This window comes from Nesoenas mayeri, assembly GCF_963082525.1.
Source record: "Nesoenas mayeri genome assembly, chromosome: 5".
NCBI lineage: Eukaryota > Metazoa > Chordata > Aves > Columbiformes > Columbidae > Nesoenas > Nesoenas mayeri.
The window spans coordinates 47,377,842-47,403,058 of NC_137548.1; positions in this window are offsets into that span (position 1 = coordinate 47,377,842).

Genomic DNA, 25,217 nt, shown 5'->3' on the forward strand with positions numbered 1-25,217 from the left:
ACTACCAATGCTCCTCTACATAGCGGGAGATCTTGGTCCAAAAAGGAACCACCACATGACATACTACCTTCTTGCATGAGAGCATAGCTTTGCTGCAGACCTTCTCCATAAATAGACTCCCAATAAAAAGGTAAATCTAGAAATAAGGCAAAGGAAAAAGCACAGCATGGCTATTGGGATCACAGATTTCTTTCTATGCAGTATCAAAAAATACAAGGCATATAAAGTCTTGCTGCCACTATTCAGCACAAATGATGCTACTGCTCTTGCATGTTTCACTGAGTTCTTCCCTTATTGCTGTACTCAAACTCGTGAGCACATTCTTCATACTTTTTTTCAATCACAGTTTTCCACACTTTTTTTTTTCACACAAATTACCTCTTTGCATATTTGAGCCTTAATTTAATTCATAAAGTTTGGACTTATATAGCTTGTGTCCTGACACCCATGAAAACACTACACAAAAATGTCCACAGTTTGAAAAACTAAGATGTTCTGTCCTTTGCCAGAAGGTGTGCTTCCACAGGGGTCAGTTACTTTATTTGTTTACAATAGTGTTAAGATCTGGTTGTTTCCTTGTTTTTGTTGTCTCCAGCTAGCACAGTAAGATTAAACATGAGCAGAGAGTAAATTATGAGCCTAAGACACTGATATAAATAAGATGTAAGGCTCCTGAAGTCAACACATTTAGACTTTCATTAAAATTGTGCAAGCTAACAAACAGGCTTTTACAGGGAAGTGCTCTAAGCACACTAAAAACATATGAATAATGTATAACAATACAGATTGAGAGCCAAGCTAATAGATCAACCAGTTTTCATAGGTTATTCTGTCTCTGAATGTGACATGCTATTGTTTCATACGGCCAAAAGTCCCTGAAATTGATGAGATAATGACCAGGTTCAGAGACCATTCAGACAAATTGCAAGGAAAGGGTTGCTCATAGAAAAAGTAATTTTTTGGGATGAATTTACATAATTTTAACCACAGTGTATTGTATAGTCTTCTGAGAAGCACTGATTGTATGAGGCTGGGCTGGTTTCTAACTGAAAATTAGGTAATTTTCTTCATGCAGTTAGAAACCTTTCTTTTTTGTAGCTAGCATGGTCATTGTTTGAATTTAGTTTGAGAACAAGAGATAACACCCCAGGGCAGAGCTATGTTTTTAATTGCTCTGATCTGAGAGTCAAGGATGTCCTCAGTGCTCTGTCCACAGGTGTGAGAGAGGCCATTGATGGGACAGACCCTGACTGACATCCAGACTCATCAGTAAGGGTATTCCATGCCATTAGTGTCATGCTTCAGATTTAAGGAGGGTCAGGATCTTCTGGTCTCTCATGCTCTCTCTTTTTGTGCTCAGAATACAAGACTAGAGAAAGAAGAGTGAGTGAAAAACTGGAGTAAAATAGCATATTTAGCAGATCTTTAATGTTCTTAATTGCTTAGCATCAATTCTCACTTTTTTTTTTTCTCACAGAATACGTACCACTTTTCTGTCTTTACAGTGACCACATAGATATATCCATAGAACTATTTCAAGGTGTCACAGGCTAGGTAGAACTACCTAGTTCAATAGCATCAATTTTTTGTGTAATAAATGTTGATCTTGCATTAAATTCTTGTAAGGTACAGTGTGAAATGCCCCATTGAGCACTATGTCACACAATTTCAGCTAGTTAAACCTCATTTCTGATACAGAAGGATTCTGTAATTATACCTTATTCTTACTACTGCAAGCTTTTTTTCTTTACAAAGCCTATAAGAATCCTTAATGATTTTCATGATATGAAAACCTGATTATTCAAAATAGAGCATGTGATTTTCATTGCTGCAGATCCATTATAAAGAATACAGTTACAATCAGCTGCATTTTTGAGAAATGGCTTGGTAATATAAAACTTGCATAACACAATTTTATCTTTCTTGTGGAGATTTACAAGGCCAAAAGGACCTCACGAGGGCATCCCCTTTCATGCCTATCATGAATTGTATGATTAAAGTATAAAAAGAATTTAGATAAGCTTGACATGGCTGAGGAAAGGAGGGAAAAACAAGGTGGTTCTAAATAATATTTGTTCTTCTTCAGCCTCCAGCGCAATTTATAAAACTTTGGGGCTCCTTAAATTATGCTCAGCTGTCTACAGGCCTATAGGGTAAGGCCTGTATCTGGAAAGTACCAAGGCAGAAAATTGTCATGATTCCTCTCTCCAGGATCAGACCAGGAGGAGAAAAGCCTCAGCCTCATGATGTCTCACCTTGGGAAAAAGAAGAGGGAAACTCTGCATTATGTGTGTGTGTGCATCTGTATGTGTTCTGTAGTATACAGTAATATGTTCATTAAGTAGTCAGGTACATCTGACCTAGCTTCTCAGCTTCTATTGGGGTTATTCACAGAACTGCTGTTATTCTTTTCCCATTATACATTTGTCATCCCATCCAGGGGAGAAAGAGGATGAATCAGCACAAAATAATGGCCAGGTAGGGATGCAGTCTGTAGTCAGAGGAAATCAGAAATCCATTTGTATGAAGATATAATTAGAAAGATTGCTATTTAAACATAACCAGCCACTGTTGACTGTAGCTGATTTTTCCTGCGCACAGTGGGTCTAAAGTTACCATTATGAATTGCACAACTGGTTAAAGTTACATATTTTCGCAAGTTTTCACTTTTTTTTTTCTTTTTCAGTGGGAAAATATTCTTCCTCTTTTTTGTTGGAGACTATTATACAACTTGATAGAATAAAACATTTCACATAGCTTCACAAGTGACTCACTCTCATTTCATTTATTTTTCCTAATCTTAAAAGTCACCTTGCAGGATCCATATGGAGAAAACAAAACAATTCTGTTGTAATCTTCAGTTAGAAACTTCTGGGAAACCTCTTGGAAAAGCTGCATGTAACCTAAGAGTTAGGATTTCTGGGCCACAATAATCTGTGCACCATGTTTAAAGTCTGTCTGAAAATCAAATAGGAATGGCCTCAACTGCCTAGAAAACAGTGCAAGGTAGGGAGTGTCTGCTGCTATAACTTCAGGCACTTCCTTAGGCAAGATTGGACAGAAAAAATTTTGCTTTCAAAGCTTCATATCTTTTCCTGTTTAGGGAGTCTCATTGTTTAAAGATTTAAAGGTGACCTAGATATTCAACTATACTGTGGGTATTTATGCAGGCAGATACTTCAGAGAAAAAAGGATACAAAGGAAACACTTCTGTTAGTGCCACCATGCGTAGAAGCACCTCCCTGCATCCACATTCATTTATCACAGTGGGAAACAGTCGATTCCTCTGAGAAGGTTTTTAATAGTAACTTCTTCAATGAACTAAGCAAACTATATTTACGTATATATATAGGTATATCTATAGATTGGTGCACACACTATCTGAAGTCCTACTCATTGCTCTATGTGCGTTTGATTTTTTTTTTCCTCTACAGAATGGACTATATATTATGTACTACAATTGTTGTCATAAAACTTAGATAAAGATCACACAAACTGTGAATTTCAAATTCTTTACAGATTTCTTCTTGTAAACATACATTTTCCCACTGAAAATCTTGTTAATGGAAATATTAAGAAAGATATAATCAGTATTTGATATGTCAGGTTTCCTCTTTTTTTCATCTTCATTACTGTTCTTAAGTCTAGCCCTGCCTTTAGTACAATGATCAACTGTTTCTTGGAGACACAAGCATCACCTCTGCCTTCTCAAGACACAATAGGTAGCACTTTCAGGTGCAAAATACTCTTCAACTTTTCCTTCAAGCAATTTAACTTTTCCTTCCTAGAAATTTTGACCATGTGATGACTGCAGCCTATTGTATGAATGCATGTGATGATCTAAATCTTGCCTATACTGAATATGTACTCACCTAATGAAAAGAAAATGCTCATCTGGCTGTTACCAGAATGCCCTCTAATCCCCCAGCAAAGTCATGAAAGAAAGTAAAGGCCACACTTGAGGGATGTTAGTGTTAGAGAACTGATACTGCCACTACTTGTTTTGTGAATAAAGGATTTCCATCTCCATGGCCATAGGCAAAGAGACTTTCAAAAGTCACAAATTCACTAAGTCACTAAGAAAATAAAATAATTGAAAATCTCTGAAATAGATCTTTGTAGGCAAAGTGCTGAATTGTATAATCCCAACATACGGCTCTACAGCCCTCCCTTAAACTCATTCTACTGAACTGTGCCAGTATTTGATGTACTTTGTATTCTATTACCTTGTGGTGACCACCACCATCTGCTTTTTTCAAATGGCAAGAAACACTATTACCATTGATATTAGGCTCTGTATGTCAATTACCGTGGAAGCCATGCCACAAGTCAAATTGAGACTTGGAGTTCAAGCTGTGACAGCAAAAACACAGGGACTCTGAAGTTGTTGTGCAAGAAGTAGGGCTGGATGCCGGACTTGAAGAAGTGTATTACAAAGGCCCAGGGAAGCAGAGATGTCTGAGCAAGGGTATCTACATGTGTGCATTAAAACTGTGGCAAAGACCTCCATGAAGTGGATGAAAAACACAGGTGTGATCCTCCGTCACCTGCCAGAAAATGAGCCGCAAATGGGTTTTGCAATGCAAATAGACCCTTTTCCTCATGGGCAGCTTACATACAGTACTAATGCATGCAGAATCTCTATGTTGTAAAGAAATAACACTGACACATCTCATTCAGTAACCTGGAGGACAGGAACTGGATAAAGGAAGTCCTGGGGCTCTGCATGCACCTAGACTCTGGCTCAGGTCTGCCACCTTGTGTATTGGTGCTTGGTGTCTTTCAGTGCAGGTGAAAAACAGTGTAAAAACCACCCATGTTTTGCTGTAGGAATACAAGAAATAACAAAAAGGCTGAATTCAAGACCATGGCTTGGATCCATGTAGGACAAGAGGCCAGTACCATCACTACATGCAAGAAGTTGCTTAATTGGAAAGCATGGAGCCAAAGGGAAATAGTCCCTGAGATCTCTTCATGTGGTATGGAGTTTATTCCAAGTTTTTGTGGAATGTGTAATACCACCACTGATTATTTTTTCAATTAGTGTGAGATGCATTCCATAGCTATATAGCTTTGGCTAAATAAGTGCCTTGGAATAACTGCAATTACTAGGTAAGAAGCTTTCCCTCAAAACTGAAATAATTTAGAATGTTTCAGGATGGAAATCTTTGTTACCCCCCATACAGTTCAGGTAATTGATCCAGGTGGAAAAATTTCTGACTCCTTCTGATGACTGGCTTGTGCTCAACAGCTCTTGCAAACTGAATTCTCCCTTGTGTAATTACAGCAAATGTGTATATTTGATATAGTAACTTCTCTTTAAAGTAAATTCAAAAGACTTTGCTGCGATTCCAAGACAGCCTCACATTGTTACCCTTCCTATATTTATATAGATAAGCTTATAGACAGTAAGCTACACAAAGTAAATTTCAATCTATTTGTAACAGCTAAGACAACAGCAAAATTTAAGTAACAATAGGCAACACTGCGAACACGAAGGCTTTGAAATGTGCAAGTAGTGATAAGGTTCCTCAGGCCCACTTGCCCTTGAGAGGATATTCCGTAGGTTAGAAATCAAGGCACAGAAACCAACCTCACTTCTGCAAGCCTAACAGCCTTACTTCTGTTCCTGGCAAAATCATGGAGAAGATTGTTCTGGGAGTTATCGAAAAACATCTGAATGACAATACAGTCATTGGTCCCAGCCAGCATGGGGTAAAAAGGGGTAAATCCTGTTTGACAACCAGAATTTCTTCCTATGACAAAGTTACGCACCTAGTTGACCAAGGGAAGCCTGTCAATGTGACATTTTTGGATATCAGTAAAGCCTTTGATACTGTCTCTTACAGTATTCTCCTGGACAAGATGTCTAGCACACAGCTGTATAAGCACACAACACAGTGGATGAGCAATTGGCTGATGGGTGGTGCTCAAAGTGTTCTAGTAAATGGTGTTATGTCAAGCTGGTGACCGTCACTAGCAGGGTTCTGCAGGAATCCACCTTAGGGCCAGCACTCTTCAGTATCTTCAGAAATTACTTGGATGCAGGACTTGAGAGAATGATAAGCAAGTTCACTGATGACACAAATTTGGGAGGAGCTGTTGACAGCCTTGAGGGCAGAGAGGCCCTGCAGAGGGATCTGGACAAATTGGAGAACTGGGCAATCACCAGCCATATGAAGTTCAACAAGAGCAAGTGCTGGATTTTCCACCTGGGATACAGGAACCTTGGCTGGGGGATGAGATGCTCGAAAGCAGCTCTGTGGAAAAGGATCTGGGGATTCTGGTCAATGTAAGTTAAACATGAGCCAGCAGTGTGCCCTGGCAGCCAAGAGGGCCATCTGTGTCCTGGGGTGCATCAAGCACAGCATTGCCAGTTGGTCGAGGGAGGTGATTGTTCCACTCTGCTCTGCACTGGTGTGGCCTCACCTGGAACACTGTGTGCAATTGTGGGTGCCACAGTATGAAAAGGATATTAAGCTACTGGAGAGAGTCCAGAAGAGGGCTACCAAGTTGGTGAAGGTTTTGAAAAGGAAGCCATATAAGGAGCAGCTGAAGTCACTTGCTTCATTCACTCTGGAGGAGACTGAAGGAAGACCTCATCACAGTCTGCAGCTTCCTTACAAGGGGAGGAGGAAGGGTAGGCACCAATCTCTTTGGTGACCAATGACAGAACCCAAGGGAATGGCAGGAAGATGTGCCAGAGGAGGCTTAGGTTAGATAGTAGGAAAAGGTTCTTCACCCAGAGGGTCGAGGAGCAGTGGAACACGCTCCCCAGGGAGGTAGTCATGGACCCAAGCCTGGCAGTATTCAAGAAGAGACTGAACAGTGCCCTCAGACACATGGTGCAAACTGTGGAGCTGTCATGTGCAGGGACAGGAGTTGGACCTGATGATCCCTGTGGGTCTCTTCCATCTCAGGACATTCTATGATTCTAAATATGCTACATGCCAAAGTGTATTTTGATTTGATATACTGCAAGAAAGATGTGTCCAACTCAGTCATTTAGCTGGTCAGTTAAGGTAAGATAGACTAGCAGGATTCTGAAAATAGCCATATTAGAATTATAAAAATCAATACAATATTTCACAAGGATTCGGTGCAATAAGCGCAAAACCAGAAGAATTATATTACATAAATCTGAAAGCTTCTGCTTACCTATGACCTTCGAAATATGCAGCACAGGTTTGAAGACATGTTTCTGATGCTAGTTAGATCTGGAAAAGCACTGAAAAGTCACAGTTAGATATGCATATACAGGGAAAAACAGACACATGTAAAAAAGTCCAAAACTTGTTAGCAGCTATGTAAGTGAAGAACATCTGTCATGACAACCTAACTCATGTAAATGACGAAAGATCAATACAAATATAATTAAAATGCATATGTAACACATTATTGACTTGAAGACAGAAGTGTCATCAAAGGTTGGAGTAGCTTATATCACAGAATCACAGAATCGACTGGGTTGGAAAAGGCCTCAGAGATCATCGAGTCCAACCCTTGGTCCAACTCTAGTCTGTTTACTAGATCATGGCACTAAGTGCCATGTCCAACCTCACTTTAAAAACCTCCAGGGACGGCGAGTCCACCACCTCCCTGGGCAGGCCATTCCAATGCCTGACCACTCTCTCTGTAAAGAATTTCTTCCTAATATCCAACCTAAATCTCCCCTGGCAGAGTTTAAGCCCATGCCCCCTTGTCCTATTGCTGACTGCCTGGGAGAAGAGACCAATCCCCACCTGGCTATAACTTCCCTTCAGATAGTTATAGAGAGTGATGAGGTCACCTCTGAGCCTCCTCTTCTCCAGACTAAACAACCCCAGCTTCCTCAGCCTCTCCCTATAGGTCTTGTGCTCAAGTCCCTTCACCAGTCTTGTTGCTCTTCTCTGGACCTGCTCCAGCACTTCAATGTCTTTCCTGAACTGAGGGGCCCAGAACTGAACACAATACTCCAGGTGTGGCCTCACCAATGCAGAGTACAGGGGAAGGATCATTTCCCTTGTCCTGCTGACCACGCTATTTTTGATACAGGACAGGATACCATTGGCCTTCTTGGCCACCTGGGCACACTGTTGGCTCATGTTGAGCTTCCTGTCAATTAGTACCCCCAGGTCCCTTTCTGCCTGACTGCTCTCCAGCCACTCTGCGCCCAGCCTGTAGCGCTGCAGGGGGTTGTTGTGACCGAAGTGCAGCACCCAGCACTTGGCCTTATTGAACTTCATCCCATTGGAATCAGCCCACTTTTCCAGTCTATCCAGATCCCTCTGCAGAGCCCTCCTGCCTTCCAGCAGGTTGACACACCCTCCCAACTTGGTGTCATCAGCAAATTTGCTGATGATGGTCTCAATCTCCTCATCTAAATCGTCAATAAAGATGTTAAACAGGACTGGACCCAACACTCACCCCTGGGGAACACCACTAGTGACTGGCCGCCAGCTAGATGCAGCCCTATTCACCAGCACTCTCTGGGCCTGGCCCTCCAGCCAGTTCTTAATCCAGCGTAGAGTGCACTTGTCCAAGCCACGGGCTACCAGCTTTTGCAGGAGTATATTATGAGAGACAGTGTCAAAGGCCTTGCTGAAGTCCAGATAGACCACATCCACGGCTTTCCCCTCATCCACCAGGTGAGTCACCTGATCATAAAAGGATATCAGGTTGGTCAGAGAGGACCTGCCCCTCCTAAACCCATGCTGGCTGGGTCTGATCCCTTGTCCATCCTGAAGGTGCTGTGTGATTCCCTTCAGGATGACCTGCTCCATAACCCTGCCAGGCACCGAGGTCAGGCTGACAGGCCTGTAGTTACCAGGGTCAGCTTTGCAGCCCTTTTTGTGGACTGGGGTAACACTGGCCAATTTCCAATCATATGGGACCTCCTCAGTGAGCCAGGACTGTTGGAAGATGATGGAGAGCGGCTTGGCAAGTTCTTCTGCCAGCTCCCTCATCACCCTAGGATGAATCCCATCTGGTCCCATAGACTTGTGAGGATCTAGATGGCTCAGTAAATCACCAACTATTTCCTCCTGGAATACAAGGGGCCTGTTTGGCTTCCTATCTCTGTCAACCACCTTCAGAGGCCAGTTGTCCTGAGGGCCACCTGTCTTTCTGGTGAAAACTGAGGCAAAGTAGGTATTAAGTACTTCAGCTTTCTCCTCATCTTTGTTAACTATATTTCCCTCAAAGTCCAACAGAGAATGGAGGTTTTCCTTGCCCCTCCTTTTGTTGTTAACATATTTAAAGAAGGACTTTTTATTATCCCTGACAGAATTGGCCAAATTAACCTCAAATTGCGCTTTTGTTTCCCTGATTTTTTTCCTGCATGATCTAGCTATTTCCATAAATTCTTCATAAGTAGCCAGCCCTTTTTTCCACAGTTGGTAAAGTCTCTTTTTATTTCTGATTTCCTTCAGAATCTCCCTGTTTAGCCAAGCTGCTTGTCTTCCCCGCCGGCTAGCCTTTCGGCACACTGGTATAGCCTGTTCCTGTGCACTCAAAACCTCCTGCTTGAAGCATGTCCAACCCTCCTGGGCCCCCTTGTTTTTAACCATTGTTTCCCAGGGTATGTTCTGAACTATGCTTCTGAATAGGCAAAAGTCTGCCCTCCGGAAGTCCAGCGTAGAGGTTTTGTTAATGGTTCTCCCTGCATCTCTGAGTATTGAAAATTCTATTATTTCATGGTCACTATGACCCAGGCAGCCTCCAACCACAACATCTCCCACTAGCCCTTCTCTGTTTGTAAACAGTAGGTCTAGTGGGGCCTTGCCCCTCGTGGGCTCATTTACCAGCTGATGAAGGAAATTGTCCTCTATACACTCTAGGAACTTCCTAGACTGCCTCTTCTGTGCAGTATTGAGCTCCCAGCAGATATCCGGCAGGTTAAAGTCACCCACAAGAACAAGGGCTGTCGATTTTGAGACATCTGCCAGCTGCTTGTAGAATAATTCATCTCCTTCATCGTCCTGGTTGGGCGGTCTATAACAGACACCCACGAGGATGTCAGCCTTGTTGAACTTCCCTCTGATTCTGGTCCACAGGCACTCAACCTTGTCACTGCTGACCTCAAGTTTAACAGAGTCGAGTGACTCTCTAACATATAAAGCCACCCCGCCTATCTTTTCTGAAGAGCTTGTAGCCACACATAGCGGCACTCCAGTCATGAGAGTCATCCCACCATGTTTCTGTGATGGCAACTATGTCATAGCTTTCCTGCTGCACAATGGCTTCCAGCTCCTCTTGTTTGTTGCCCATACTGCATGCATTAGTGTACATGCACTTCAAGTGGGCTGCTGATTTCACTCTTAATTCGGGCTTTCCATCCTTAGGCTGATCTTCGGAGAGCCCGGTTTCAATCCCTTCCCCCTTCAAACCTAGTTTAAAGCCCTCCTGATCAGCCCTGCCAACTTATGGGCTATAGTCCTCTTGCTCTCCCTAGAAGGATGAAGCCCATCTGATCTGAGGAGACTAGGTACCATGGAGTTTGCCCCATGGTCAAAAAACCCAAAATTTTGACGGTGACACCAATCCTTAAGCCACCTGTTGATGAGATGGGCTTTTCTACTTCTCTCTTTATTTAGCTCCTCATCCATCCCAGATAGCACAGGAACTGAGGCAAATATCACTTGTGCTCCCGTCCCATGAACTGATCGACCCAGTTCTTTAAAGTCTTTTTTAATTATCTTAGTACTTCTTCTGTTGATGTCCTCGCTGCCAGCTTGGACTACTAACAGGGGATAGTAGTCTGAGGGCTGAATTAGCTTTGGAAGTCTTCTATTAATGTCCCTCACCCTGGCTCCAGGAAGGCAGCAGACCTCCCTGTGGGATGGGTCTGGGCGACATATAGGGCCCTCTGTTCCCCTCAGAAGGGAGTCGCTGACTACTACCACTCTTCTTTTTTTTTTTTCCCTCTTACAGCTGCAGTTGTAGTCCTTCTTGTGGATGAGGTTCATCCAGGGGGCTCTCCAGGTGGATCTTCTTGGCTGTCCTCTGCCTGATTTTCAGGGTCCAGGGCCTCATATCTATTTGTTAAGGGCACCAAGGGTGGTGATGGGGATCGAGAGAGGGTTCTTTTACCTCTCCGATCAGGGACCTGTTTCCATTCCCCCCCATCAATTAGATCTGCTCTATCTGCCTTATGGCAGGAGGGACAAGGCTTTGCCATCTCCTGCTGCACACTCTTAGGAGTCAAAAGAGCCTGACCCCACCAGTCAATTTCTTCCTCACTCTCCCTAATGCTCCTTAGTCTCTCCACCTCTTCCTTAAGCTCTGCCACTATGCACAGTAAGTCATTGACCTGGTCACATCGTACACAGGTGCCTCCCATACCATTCTCTGATGCTAATGCCAGGCACAGACACTGCACAGCCAGAAGCCTGGGTGGCTGCATCCTTCTTGGCAGGTAGTGTCTGTGTAGACACACTCTTTGTATTAATGGCAGCAACAGCTTTCCTTTTTCTAGAAACCATTACTACCCTTAGTTAAATTGGGGACAAGATAACAAAATGAAATCCCGGACAAACTCACCAACAAGAGCTAGTTGTGTCCAGTCTACTTGCCCTGCCACACCCAGCCTATGTCACCAGCAACAAGTGAGAGGTCTGGCAGCAAGGAGTGGCAGAACCTCTGAACCCTACCGCACGAACAGCCCCAGCCGCTGCTGCAGCACAGCGTGGGTAGTGCTCACCTGCCTCACAAGCACGTTCACCTCCCGACGCCTGGTGGGCAGCGACGCGTCAGTGCCCTCCCAGAGGCTTTTTCAAAGCAAGAGGGAGGGGGTGTGACTCCCGTCACCGTGGTAACGGCCGCGCCACGTCAGCCGGCTCCGCAAGGGCTGCCGGGGACTCGCGGGTAGCGGAATCGAAATCGAAAACGCGACCAGAGACCCCTCTCTTTGCCTTCTCTTACCTCTGTAGCTTCGAGATTTCGCTCACGGCTCCGGCCGAGCTGGCTTCAGTCAGCTGATCCGAGGAACTGATATAGTTCTCATGTCTTATAGTTCATGTTTTCCTCAGGCATTTATGTCATGACCTTCAGCTGGTGTAAAACAGCATAGAGTAATTGGATTGAGGTTAGTCACACTGTTTTTAACATCTGCTGGGGATTTTGCCTCTACTTTTCTCTGTAAGACTGACTAAGGGTTTTTATTACTTTATGTGTCCGTATTCTCTCTGGTGTTTGTTTGTTTGTTTGTTTTCTCTAGGAATGACATAAAACTTGTTTTGTCACCACGCTGTACTTCTTTATGAATCAATTTGCTCAAGACTAAACTGAAGTGTGCAGCTGATTTAAACAGAAAAACAGTGGAAAGTTCTTCTCCAGGAATATGAAATCTGTTGAACCTAAGAATGCTGTGCACTAATGTGATGATTTAAATGAAATTCTCTCTCTAAAAAATGTGGAAATAAATTTTAATGTAAAAGTAATGTCTCAATGGCAATCTTTTTTGAAATAGACATATTTCTTGTTTGCATTCTTTTGAGACAGCTTTATGTAACTGTAAACTCAGTTATAATCTAATTCTATTAAAGTGAGTGGTTTGCTTTATCAAAAATATGTATTTTTTAAAATGTTTTTACACTTTAACACTGGAAATTTTAAGCTCTTAGTGCTGTTCATGTTCAGATTAAAAAATAAAACAAAATGAAGCCCACACTAGAATTTCACAAGTCCAGTAATTCTTGTCCCTGTATAAAGTGATGGCTTTTTGACATCAAGCATCCTCACCAGGTGAGGTAATTGTTTTTCAGAGTTATTTGAAAGGATATTTTTCAAAACAGCTGTTGGTAAAAAAAAAAAAAAAAAAAAAAAACTCTAGCTCCACCAAACAAGATTTTCTTATAAATTATTGATTACTTGAGTTCTTTGGACAATAACATAGTATTTGTAATTAATTCAGCTACTAGTTAATTGAGTAGCTGACCTGAAATTTCATAGAAATATTTTACAAGTAGTATGCAAAACTGTTATCTTTTCTGTCAACAATGACCACCTCTCCTTGCTTTTCCACAAATCCACTTTATATCTGGTTGACTGTTTCCTAGAAGCTGAGCATCTAATCAAAATAAGCAGTTTGATATTTTTGTGTTATTACTGCAGATTTTTTTCAATTCTGTTGAGTCTTTTTAATGGGTTTGTGTCTTCTGTGCTAAAATATCTAAGCTTTAAAGGTGTTTGGAGTTGTGCAAGAATTTGAGTGAATTATACCAAGGATTGAAAGGTTCCCCTTACCTGACAGATGGTCTTCTCTGTCCTAAACCAAAACATAACCTGCCATCTTTATTCATGCTGAAAAGTGTTTTACTCTTCAAGCAACTTCCTATTCCTGTTGAAATAAATTGAATGATCGGACAAGTAAGAAACTCGCCACTTAAAAAGAATAGCAAAAGTCATGCAGCACTTTTCTCCAGCACTACTACTTGTTTGTAAGATCATTAAAAACACAACACTATATCAGAACTGTATTTCTGCTTCTGAACATATTTCTACTTCACTCAGAATTAGCCTTTCAAAGGTGTACCTAGTACCAGCAAATATATTTTAGATTATTCCTTTCTACATTTTTGTTCACAAGTCATCTCTGAAGTTCAGGCAAGAGCTAAGCTAATACCAAAACCATTTTTCAATGGATATTCATTTCAGCAGCTACATGAATTCATGAAATACCCTTTTGAATGCTTTGTATAATTACTTTTGGCGAATATTCATCATGCACTGAGTTTTATTAACACCTGCTCTCAAGTTATTTTTAAACAGACATCAATAAACATGTATTGATAACAATTTTTTACAATTATTTTAAAAAGCTGTGGCTACATTGGCTTAGCCCTTCAGCTATCTAAGATGACCGAGCTTTTAAAAGTTCTTGTCACTACTGAAACAAAAATTTGGTAACTCATTACCTGGCAACTGGCTTAACATGTGATTAGCAAAGTAATGATACTGACTCTGTATGGAAGAGGACAAGGGCTGAGGAAAGGCACATGCAGAACACAGAAAATTTACAAGTGAATGAAAGACAGTTCCTCTCTATATGCAATCTATTCTGTCTGTATATCTCATCATTTTTAATTACTCTTAGAATGATAATTCTGGCTGTTTTCTTGATCTTTAGTAAAAATCCTGACTATGAAAATTGTAGTGAGAAAGGAACATTCGACATCTTTTCTCCACAGGTTGCATATGTGAAGGCTTGTTAAGTATCAGGAAGAGAGCAGCTGTATTCCTGCTCAACGGGCAGAACCCTGAATATGTCTCCTTCTCGATCAAATGCTCTTTGCTAGAAACAGAATACTAGAACAGAAGGATCAGTACTATTCATCTATTTAGATACCTATTGTTTCCTTAGCATCTAGGATCTACTGAGGCAATATGATTGCTAATCTAATTGTTGAATTTATTGTATTTCATGAATTTCTTTCTATCCATCATATTGAGCCTAATCCAGCTCTGTATGAAGTCTCTGAAGAATTATCATTGACTTCTGGGAAAAGTGGATCATGTAGAAAATACAATCACCTCTTAAAAACAAATCACATCCTATCTAAGAAGTGAAAAAATGTCATTTAATTTCTGTTGGCATTTCTACTTGCTTCCGCACCTGCAAAGACAAATTTCTCAGCGTTGAATGATATTTAGAACAAAGACAAAAAAGAATGTCGGCAGGTAAAGTAATTTGGCTCTCATATCGACTACAGCAATTTGAGTGGTCGCTGCTGTGAATTAGATGAATGACAGCTGGAATAAAAATCAGAGCACCAGCAATAAAAATCCAATTTGTATGGGAAATATATCTAAAAAGTATAAAATATTTAAATGTTTTATTAACTTTCTACATTTACCTAGCAAGCACTGTTTAGTAAGTGCTGTCCTTAAAAAGAACCATATAACATTTCTCCAGGAACATATGATAACTGTTCTCATACTGCACACTTAAATATCTATGAATAACACCAAGTGGAGCTCTAATGACATGGCACTGACTGGCTATTAATCAAATAGTGGTGAAAGACTGGGATATATATATTAAAAAAAAAAAGTACACCCAGCTAAACTAAATTAAATCAACAGGCAAAGAAAGGAAATATACTTCAAAGGAAGCTTTTGGCCTAAAGGAGATCTGAAAAATGTGAATGACTTTCATTAACCTCCAGGTTTTAACCTCTGATAAAAAACAGAGACCTAGGTAAAATGTTGCTATGGTGGAGTATACTTCTCTGTTTTGCCCTTTAACTCATACTTTTTTGGGTGCCTAATATTGCCCAGAAGATGGGTTGAAGAGGGCTGCGAGAAAAGTATGGCAAATGTGCTTGGTAAAGATTCAAATGCTAGCTTGTTTGCCCCAAATGACATAATCTAAATGCAACGAAGTCTGAGTAGATATACATATATGAGAATTAGGAATCAAAATGTTTTACCAGAACTTGTTACATTTGCAGATTTGGAAGAAGGAAATATTTTTTATAATGGCAATATATTTTTTTTCAACCTCCTACAAACAGTATCTTAAAAAAAAAAAAAAAAAAAAAAAGTAGTATTTTAATTCAGTTGTTTCTATTGTTCGTATTTATTTAATTGTATAATATAAAGACAGATAAAGGTAAAAACAGCCAATTACATGTGTCAGGAAGGTCTTCTTCACATTTCCAGAACAATTTTTTCTTCTAACCTTCGTTGCAGACAATTTTAAAATGTTGACTTCTGTTTCCAATGAAGGAGAAAGAGAAAAATCATGAATTACAGGAACAAAACCACAAAGTTCCAATTAATAGTAAAAATGGATTTAATATTGCTACTTACCTGCCTCACAAGGTTAGTGGGAGATTTAGTTAGACAAGGTTTCTCAAGCTCTGAAACCTGCCTAATAAAAAGTCCTCTTTTTTGCAAGCACAAAGTGTTATTACTATTTTGGCTTCTGAAACTGACGCAGAGGCAACTCCCATTCCAACAGAGGCAATTTGTGATCCTCATCCAAGCAACCAACTCGCTTACACAGTTATCCCCTTCAGGGAGTATTTTCTGCAAGTGTTTTACAGTGTGTGGCTTTATTTATTTATTCTGGTATTAAAAGGTGCATCTGCAATAAACAGTAAGAATCACGTTTGGAAGAAGTCTGGATTGTTCAGTCTTTTCTCGGTTATTCAGAATGAAATACCTGCAGTAGTGTGTAATGAGTTTTCATCTCTGTGGGGGTCAAATGTTACTGGGTTTATTTAGTTCAGCATGTGTAGAGAGAGGAGTGTTTTATTAGGAAATTACAGAGTGAATCAATAACCCAGCCTTACCCAATAGCAAAGGACATGGTCCCCCTCTCATGATTCTGCTTCCCAGTGTGGCTGCTTGAATTAAGACTTTTTATGAGGCTATAGTATCATGTAAATATTTCTCCTTTTTTATAGGCTTTGCTTATTTTGTGTCTCAGACAGGGTTTTGACTATTTTCAGTCTTCAGTAAGAGGAAAGAGGAAATGTATGGATTTTTAATACGTGTATATGTCATGTAGGTAGAGGTTAGTAAACATACTTCTGATGAAAACATAGCACTTAAAACCATAAGGGCAAATCAACTTTGCTCTCTCTTCTGATCTTTAGGTCTCCCGTGAAGTTCTGCTTATGTACTTCAGTCTGGGCTCACAGTGGTTTTTTTCAATTCCAAACCCAAGCCTGGGCCAGCTCCTTCTCTCAATCACGAATTTTCATTAGGATCGCCACAGGGCAATTAGCTAGACAAAGAGATCTTATAAGGGCCTAGCTGTGTTGGAGTTGGATATGACAGCATCTTTGAGCATTCAGTCCTCAGGTTTTGCTAACAATGACGACATATCCCAGAACAAGGATCTGCACAAGTGTTCAGAATTTTTAGGTTTGCATAATTCATTTCTAAGAATTCTATATTACATCTGGTCTTCTAATCTAAGAAAAGGCTAACTAGAAGTCCTGTGGCTAATGTTGTTGACTTCAGTACTGTTTTTAATTTTTTGAGTTGTTTTTCAGGAATATTGGGCAGGGAGGGTGGAAGGTGGGAGAGAGGAATGGATTGTTTGCTTGTTTCCATTATTTGGAAAGCATTATGTTATTTCCTAGCAGGAATAGGTTTTAGTGCTAGTGTTTTCACTTTCCACTGGGATTTATTGCCTGTGCTAATGTCCACAGTTATTTTCCTTTGGGACACTGTGAGAATACTGACATCCTATATATAACCAAGAATAGGCAGAGAATATCAGTTCCTAGAAATCTATCTGTCCTATATAATTTCAAGGACCTGTAACAAGTTAATGAAGATTATATGCAAAGACTATCTTAACATTCCACCTTCCAGATAGAGAACCTAACATCCAGTAACATTGAGCCAACAAGATATAAACTTGCATAAACAAAGGTCAAATTCTTCCTTACTGTTTTTCAAAATACATTTTAAAGAAAGTGGAAAAAGTGGATATGGAAAACAATAACATGTTCTTTCCTGTGAAAAGCTACTGTCTGCACTGACATTTAAAGTAAGATTTGACAACTCTCTTAACACAGTTGCAGTTTAACCCCAGCTAACAATCAAAACCACGATAACTGCTTGCCTACCCCCCATCGTCCCACCCACACCCACAAACAGGGAAGACACTTGAAAGGGAAGAGAGAAACTTGTAGACTGAGATAAAAACAGTTTAATAAAATAACAAGATAATACTAATGTAATGATAATAATAATAATAATAATAAAATTGAAGTAAAATGTAAAATAAATGCTAAAGCAATTCCTCATGAACTCTGTCCATGCTGAATCCTAGGAAGAGAGCACCCTGGTCCCAAACAGCTGATCCCAGAGAAAGTCCCAGAGGTAAACTGCAAAATGGCAGAACAGCAAAAGGGCAAACTAAAGCAACTCCCAAACAGGACTCAACCAAAACAGAGGTGAACCTGAACAGGTGTCCCCAGCTGGGAAACCCAACTCTTATTAAAATGAAGCATGACATTAATGGCATGGAATATTCTTACTGATCAGTCTGGATGTCAGTCAAGGTCTGCCCCATATATGCCCCACTTTCCTAGCTGCCTCGGATCTGCAGAAAGCCAAGAAAGACCTTAGTCTCACAGACAACAGCTAAGACAACAGTAAACTCTTACATTCTTTCTATCTCAACACAAAATTACTGGGTAGTCACTTGAAGAAAAGCATTAATTGTTTCCTGGGGTGTTATCTTATTGTTCTCAAACCAAATCCAAACAATGACCATAAAAGTTTCTAACTGCATGAAGAAAATTAACTCACTTTCAGTCAAACCAGTACAAGCACTCCTTCCAGGGCCACACTAATGCAGAGGATTTGTTGATTGCAGATGTTTAAAAGGTTATTATTTTTCAGCATACTGTCAAAATATGATATAAAGGCTGATCATCCTGTTCCTCAAAATCCAATAACTCTTCAAATGACCCAGGAATAAGGTGTGAGTTAGAGAAAGCAGCTATTTAATATCTTTTTCATCTTTCTTTGAAATAATAGGACAATGTATATATAACAGAATGAAAACCGAGGGCATACAACTACTGCAGCACTTAATAGGTTCGATATTTATAGTAACTGGACAACAGCATGTTGCCTTTCAAATGATACTGCTAAGGCAACAACAGTATTGGTAACAGGGGACTCAGGCAGGCAGGTAATTATCTCCATATATATGATTAGAAGGTACAGAAGGAAAGAGCCTGATCAATGATCTCGCTTAAATTCAGTTTCAAATACCAGTGTATTGAGAAAAATTGTAGGTCATCACCTTATATCTTGTTTCCTGGGGAAATTCTGAGAACTTTCCATTTGATGTGGCAACTTTAGTGGCTGACTGTAGCTAAAAGCCTGAAAAGACAAGTCAGACCTGAGTCTTTCTGTAACTCACTTTATCAAAGATGTGGGCTTGCATATTTCAGAAACGAATAACATTTCCCAGACAGAGGTTTCCTGAAGAGACAGAGGTGATGTGCCCCAAAAGATCTAAAGAGAACAGGAATAAAAAGAAAAGAAACAAACAAAGTTTCCATGTGACTACTTATACTACAAAATTGTATGGGAATATAGTGAAAGATTTGGCGAGGAGGTTAGTTAAATGTAAATACGCTCAAGTGACTTACATCTGTCTGCAGAAAAAGCACATACGTCACACTAATTGTTTTACTGACCTTGTGTGCTTGATGAGTAGAACCTCTGTGTTAGATAACATAGGCCTGTGAGAAACTCTAGGCACCTTATCACTATGTCTGAGATTCCTGCTTTGTTGTGAGAAAGAGCGGGAGGCTGCACCTGCCTGAAGCCTTGAAATACAGGCGAGCTCAGCAAGCCCAGCAATCTTCCAGCAGGGCTGAACTTACCAGCGCCTGTGTCCCCGCTTGTGTCACCTGTGCCTGGGAGCTTGGGTGCAATTTCGGAGATCCCCCAGTAGAGAGGTAACTAAAATAAAATTTTCTCTTTGCAATACATTCGTGGCCTCTGGCTCTTCTTGCGACGTGTCTGCTTATGTGTACATAAAAATAAATAAAAGCTTTGTTCAAGGTAATGCTCTTGGAGTAGTTTTAAAACATTCTTTTAGAACAAAGTCACAAGAGTTTATAATTTTTTTTTTAAATAAACGGATAATTTCTTTGTAGCACAGCTTATTCACAAGCATTGTACACTGAGCTAGGTCTCTTTGCTTTTAAACATAATCCCTTGAAAATCAGATTATCTGAAGTTGTGATGGATGTATTTGAGTCTTTAACCAAACTAGCAGTATTTTGGTATGGGCTCCAAAAGAGGTAAAGACTTATGTCATAATTGGGCAAAGAACTTCTCTAGTTCCAATCTGTTCTCTGAAAATCCACAGAGGAGCAGGGTGGCATAGTGAGCATCAATACATATGAGTTTGGAACAGTAATCATGAGATTAACACATGAACAGCAGGTATTTTTTTCCAAGACTCATTTATCAAGGAAAAAATAAAATTGTGAGTACAAGGAGTTTCATATGTACCTATTCCATTGCATGTAATTTGAATATGAGCAAACCACTTCATTCCATAAATATGACAGACTAAGTGAAACATCTTTGAGCTCTCCTTACTAAGCAGTTGGCAGCATGGTTGTGATCCCCTTGAGCCGGGATGCCTCTCAAGGTTTCTACTCAAGGCAGAGAGACTTCTTACCAAGTGCAGATCTTGTGGCTGATATCACACATAACCTTGTATTATATAGCACTGAGATTTTGTATTAGTAACTTTGATTTTTGTCTTAGTAACTTTGATTCTGTCTTGGTAGTTTTGAATCATGGTTATATCCTTTGTGCAATACAGTGAATGAGTGAACATTTCCATCAAACTTTGTTAAATAACATTTTTACAACATGATATTTCAATAAAACCCCTTTTGCTTATACCTTTGACAGTGGTTCCCTAAGCAGTCTAAATCTCCCATGCGCAATAAATTAATGTAGTCAAAAAGATCCTAAATCTGGATTCACAATACGAACTCATAATTATGTCCTTTGCTTGTTATATTTGTTTCTAATTCCAGCATTGTTCATTTAATGTTTTAATGTTTTTGAAATTGTAAACATTAATTTGCTTTTACAATTGCATCCCTTGGATACAGGTGAAAGATCCCAATACTGAGGCTGGAAAATGAAAAAGGATTTTTTGCTACATTTCAGAGAATAAAATATGAACTAAAATTAACCCACCAAGGCACCTTGATGTCTAGACATAAGTTCTAGCCAAAGGGCAAGTACTCAGAGACAATCTGAAACACTAGGATTTCTTTTTCCTTTTCACTCATATTAGTTCACAAACTAAGGAGTTTGGAGTTTAACGTCCCTGAATGCTGTCCTGCACTGGTCACTGCTGCATTTGGAGGATGCTGTAGAGGTGAGCTGCAACCTGTCTTCCTCTAATATCTTTCAAGGTGACAAGTATCAGGAGAGTGAGGGCCTTGTCCTGTACTTCTGCCTGGCACCAAAATCATAGCTAGCAGAAGCTCCAGTAATACACAGTAAGCTTTATCTACTGACACAAAGCTTTAGTGTTTCAGTTTTACACAATTTCTTTGAGTCATTATTACACCCACAAAGAAAGAACCAGACATCTCTGATTGAAAGGCAATAATACTGTCTGCCTCAGTGTGTGTGTACGCACACATGTGTATATGGGGGTGTGTGTACATAGTGGATGGTTAAAAATCTGTCAATTTTTTCCATATATTTGACTGATAGCCAGTTAAGGAACTGAAGAAAAAGTGGTCTGGTTTTCTGTGTTCCTGTCCAGTGGATATATAAGGTTGACTGTCATCTCATACATATTTGCTTGAAGGACACATGAGCACATTTAATGATTTTTTATTCCTCCTTCTTAATGTTGTCCCTGAGGCTTATATGCAAGTATTTTTTGCCTCTACATACTATGTCATGTAAAATGACTACCACTTACCATAACTTCTTCCTTTGATACAAACATTTTAACTATGTCTTGGGTTGGTTTACAAGTCAGCTTCCTAAAACTTCAGATTTTGTGACTGAAATGAAATGATTAAAAAAGAAGTATTCTCATTTCATGTCAAATGATGAGACTGGATGTTGATTTCAGGTTCAGAAGCAGGGAATGTGTGCACAAACCCATCAGAAAGATCAACATCTGTAACATTGTCACAATTTAAAACACTGCAATGTGATTTCACTGAGATTTTAAAAAACAATAACGGACACCAATGTGATTTAAATTGACTAGGCATACGCTGGCAGTCCAATTATGTTAGTATGCTGAAGACTCCTTAGGGCTGTGTCACGGAGGCACCCCAAGGTTAGTTTAAGGGACAACAGGGTCCAAAACAACTTTTATTAAACTGGTGAGAAACAGGGTTTTAGCACTCCAAAGTGACTTAAATAAAGGGTCGGATATCAGTTGAGGAAAATTATTAAGGGGCAGCAACTAATACAACAGGCGGTCCACAGTGTGCATGCACATGGCTTCACTCAAAACAATGGCGGAGCCAGCCCTGAGTCCGAGAAGAATACACACTTGCCTGAACACGGTGCGGGATTGTTTTTAAAGAGATACACGTACTCATAGTGAATACGGAAAGTGTACACTCGCGATTCTGTGAGGGTAAATTTATAATACACTCGCAATCCTGCGAGGGTTAATTTACTTACACGTGCAAATGTGCACGGAATATTACAAATGCTTATGTAGAAGCACGGGAGGAAAATACACTCATGATTGTGCGAGGAAATCATTTATACACGTGCTCGTATTGAGCATGGAAAGTTATACGTGCAAATGTGCACGGAAAGTACACATGCTTGTATTAAGCACGGAAAGTATGAGTGCAAATGTGCACGGAAAGTTACACATGCAAATGTGCACAGAAGGAAAATACACCCGCGATTCTGCGAGGATTAATTTTACACATGCTCCTATTGAGCACAAAAAGTTACATGTGCATATGCGCACGAAAAGTATAAATATACTCGCAATCCTGCAAGAAGTTTACTCACACCCGTAGCGGCAAGGCAAGCGGAGTCTCCATCCCGTGGAGGGGGGCTCTCAGCAGCAGCATCTTGCTCGTGCTCCGAGAGACCCACGACAATGGGCGGAGGTTCGACGAGAATCCCGTTTTTATATTGGCTGATCAGATCTGACTGTAGGCATTTTAGAAGCTTCTCTGCACCCCCACACTGGCTGTGGGTGCCCCTGAAGCCTCCAAACATCCCCCACACTGGCCGCAGGTGCCCAGCGGCTCACTGGCACCTCAGCACTCCCTTCTCCTAATGGCCCTGGCCAGGGTGCTCTGGGGCCAAACAAAAGAAGCTGTTAGCCTCAAGTACCAGAGAGAGAGGGAGATGTGCCTACTCCTTCCATACTGAAGGAGGGAGGGGGAGAGAGGGGGGTTTGCATTCTGCCACAGGCTGAAAACAAATAGCTCTTAAAGTGCCTTGGAAATATAATATGTGTTGCAGACATGTAGTTCATTGCTAAACCTGTTTTAGCAGTAAAATTAAGGGAAAGATTTTTCCAGCACTGAAATCAAATTAATAGACTATTAGTTTACCAATTCTAACAGACTTATCCTGATGATGGTTTTAGATCAATATTTACAAGATATTTTCTAGTAAAATGTCTTCTTTAAAAAGATAAAAAGCTTTTGTTCTAATTCAAGGTATTATCTCTCTTATTGATATCCATTCACAGCTTTGATGTGAGGGATTACCTCTCCTTCTACATTATTTTTGGGATAAGATGGTCAGCAGAGACTATGCTGATAAATATAATGTAGCTAGGTGCTCTTGAGATCAAGGCAACCCTGTAAAAATACATGCAGATGTAGGCTCCCTAGAAAAACATGACTGGGTTTGACTTGCTTGGGATTTGACTATACAAATCCTTTCACATCGGTAGTAAAAGTCTCATTCACCTGGGATCTTGTAGACTTCTGTAAGACAAATCTTTCTGCAGTATCTTTTCCTGTACACAACCAGCAACATATTAGTGAAGTGAGACTTTCAGAAAATACTCTTTTGGAACTACACTGTAAAAGGAAATGAATGATCTTCCTAGGAACATACTGAAAATTTAAATTCTGAAATTGGTGTTTAGATGCTGTGCTGGTTTGACTGAAAGGGAGTTAATTTTCTTCAGGCACCTACAAATCTTTCTTTTTCATAGCTGGCATGGTCATTGTTTGAATTTAGTTTGAGAACAAGAAGATAACATTCCAGGACAGAGTTTTTAATTGTTGTGGTGTATGAGACCAAGGTCTCTGAGCTCTCTGTCCACAGGAATGAGGCATCTAAGAAGGGGGACATAGATGGGGCAGACCTTGACTGACATCCACATTAATCAATATTCCATGCCATTAGCATCATGAATTTACTTGTACTTCTATAAGTAACATAACTGATTGTCACTGTTTAATGCAGGGTGACAATAAACCATGGCAGACGCTTTCTGTTAACCCCTCCACAGTATCACAGTATCACAGTATGTCTGGGATTGGAAGGGACCTCAAAAGATCATCTAGTCCAATCCCCCTGCTGGAGCAGGAACGCCTAGGTGAGGTCGCACAGGAACATGTCGAGGTGGGTCTTGAATGTCTCCAGAGAAGGAGACTCCACAACCCCCCTGGGCAGCCTGTTCCAGTGCTCTGTCACCCTCACTGAGAAGAAGCTTTTTCTCAAATTTAAGTGGAACCTCTTGTGTTCCAGCTTGATCCCATTACCCCTTGTCCTATCATTGTTTGCCAATAAGAAGAGCCTGGCTCCATCCTCATGGCACTCAACCTTTATATATTTATAAACATTAATAAGGTCACCCCTCAGTCTCCTCTTCTCCAAACTAAAGAGACACAGCTCCCTCAGCCTTTCCTCATAAGGGAGGTGCCCCACTCCCTTAATCATCTTGGTTGCCCTACGCTGGACCCTCTCCAGCAGTTCCCTGTCCTTCTTGAACTGAGGGGCCCAGAACTGGACACAATATTCCAGATGTGGTCACACCAGGGCAGAGTAGAGGGGAAGGAGGACCTCTCTCAATCTACTAACCACCCCCCTTCTAATACACCCCAGGATGCCATTGGCCTTCCTGGCCACAAGGGCACAGTGCTGGCTCATGGTCATCCTGTTGTCCACCAGGACCCCCAGGTCCCTTTCCCCTACACTGCTCTCTAATATGTAATTTCCCAACCTATACTGGAACCTGGGGTTGTTCCTGCCCAGATGCAGGACTCTACACTTTTCCTTGTTAAATTTCATTAGGTTATTCCCCACTCAACTCTCCAGCCTGTCCAGGTCTTGCTGGATGGCAGCACAGCCTTCTGGCATGTCAGCCACTCCTCCCAGCTTAATGTCATCAGCAAACTTGCTGATAGTACACTCTATTCCCTCGTCTAAATCGTTAATGAATATATTGAATAATACTGGCCCCAGTACTGACCCCTGAGGCACTCCACTAGATACTGGCCTCCAACTAGACTCCGCACCATTGACTACCACTCTCTGGCTTCTCTCCTTAAGCCAGTTTGTAACCCACCTCACTACTCTATTGTCTAGACCACACCTCCTCAACTTAGCAACTAGGATGCTGTGGGAGACTGTGTCAAAGGCTTTACTGAAGTCAAGGTAGACCACATCCACAGCTCTGCCATCATCCATCCACCCTGTTACATTCTCATAAAAGTCTATGAGGTTGGTCAAGCATGACCTACCCTTGGTAAAGCCATGCT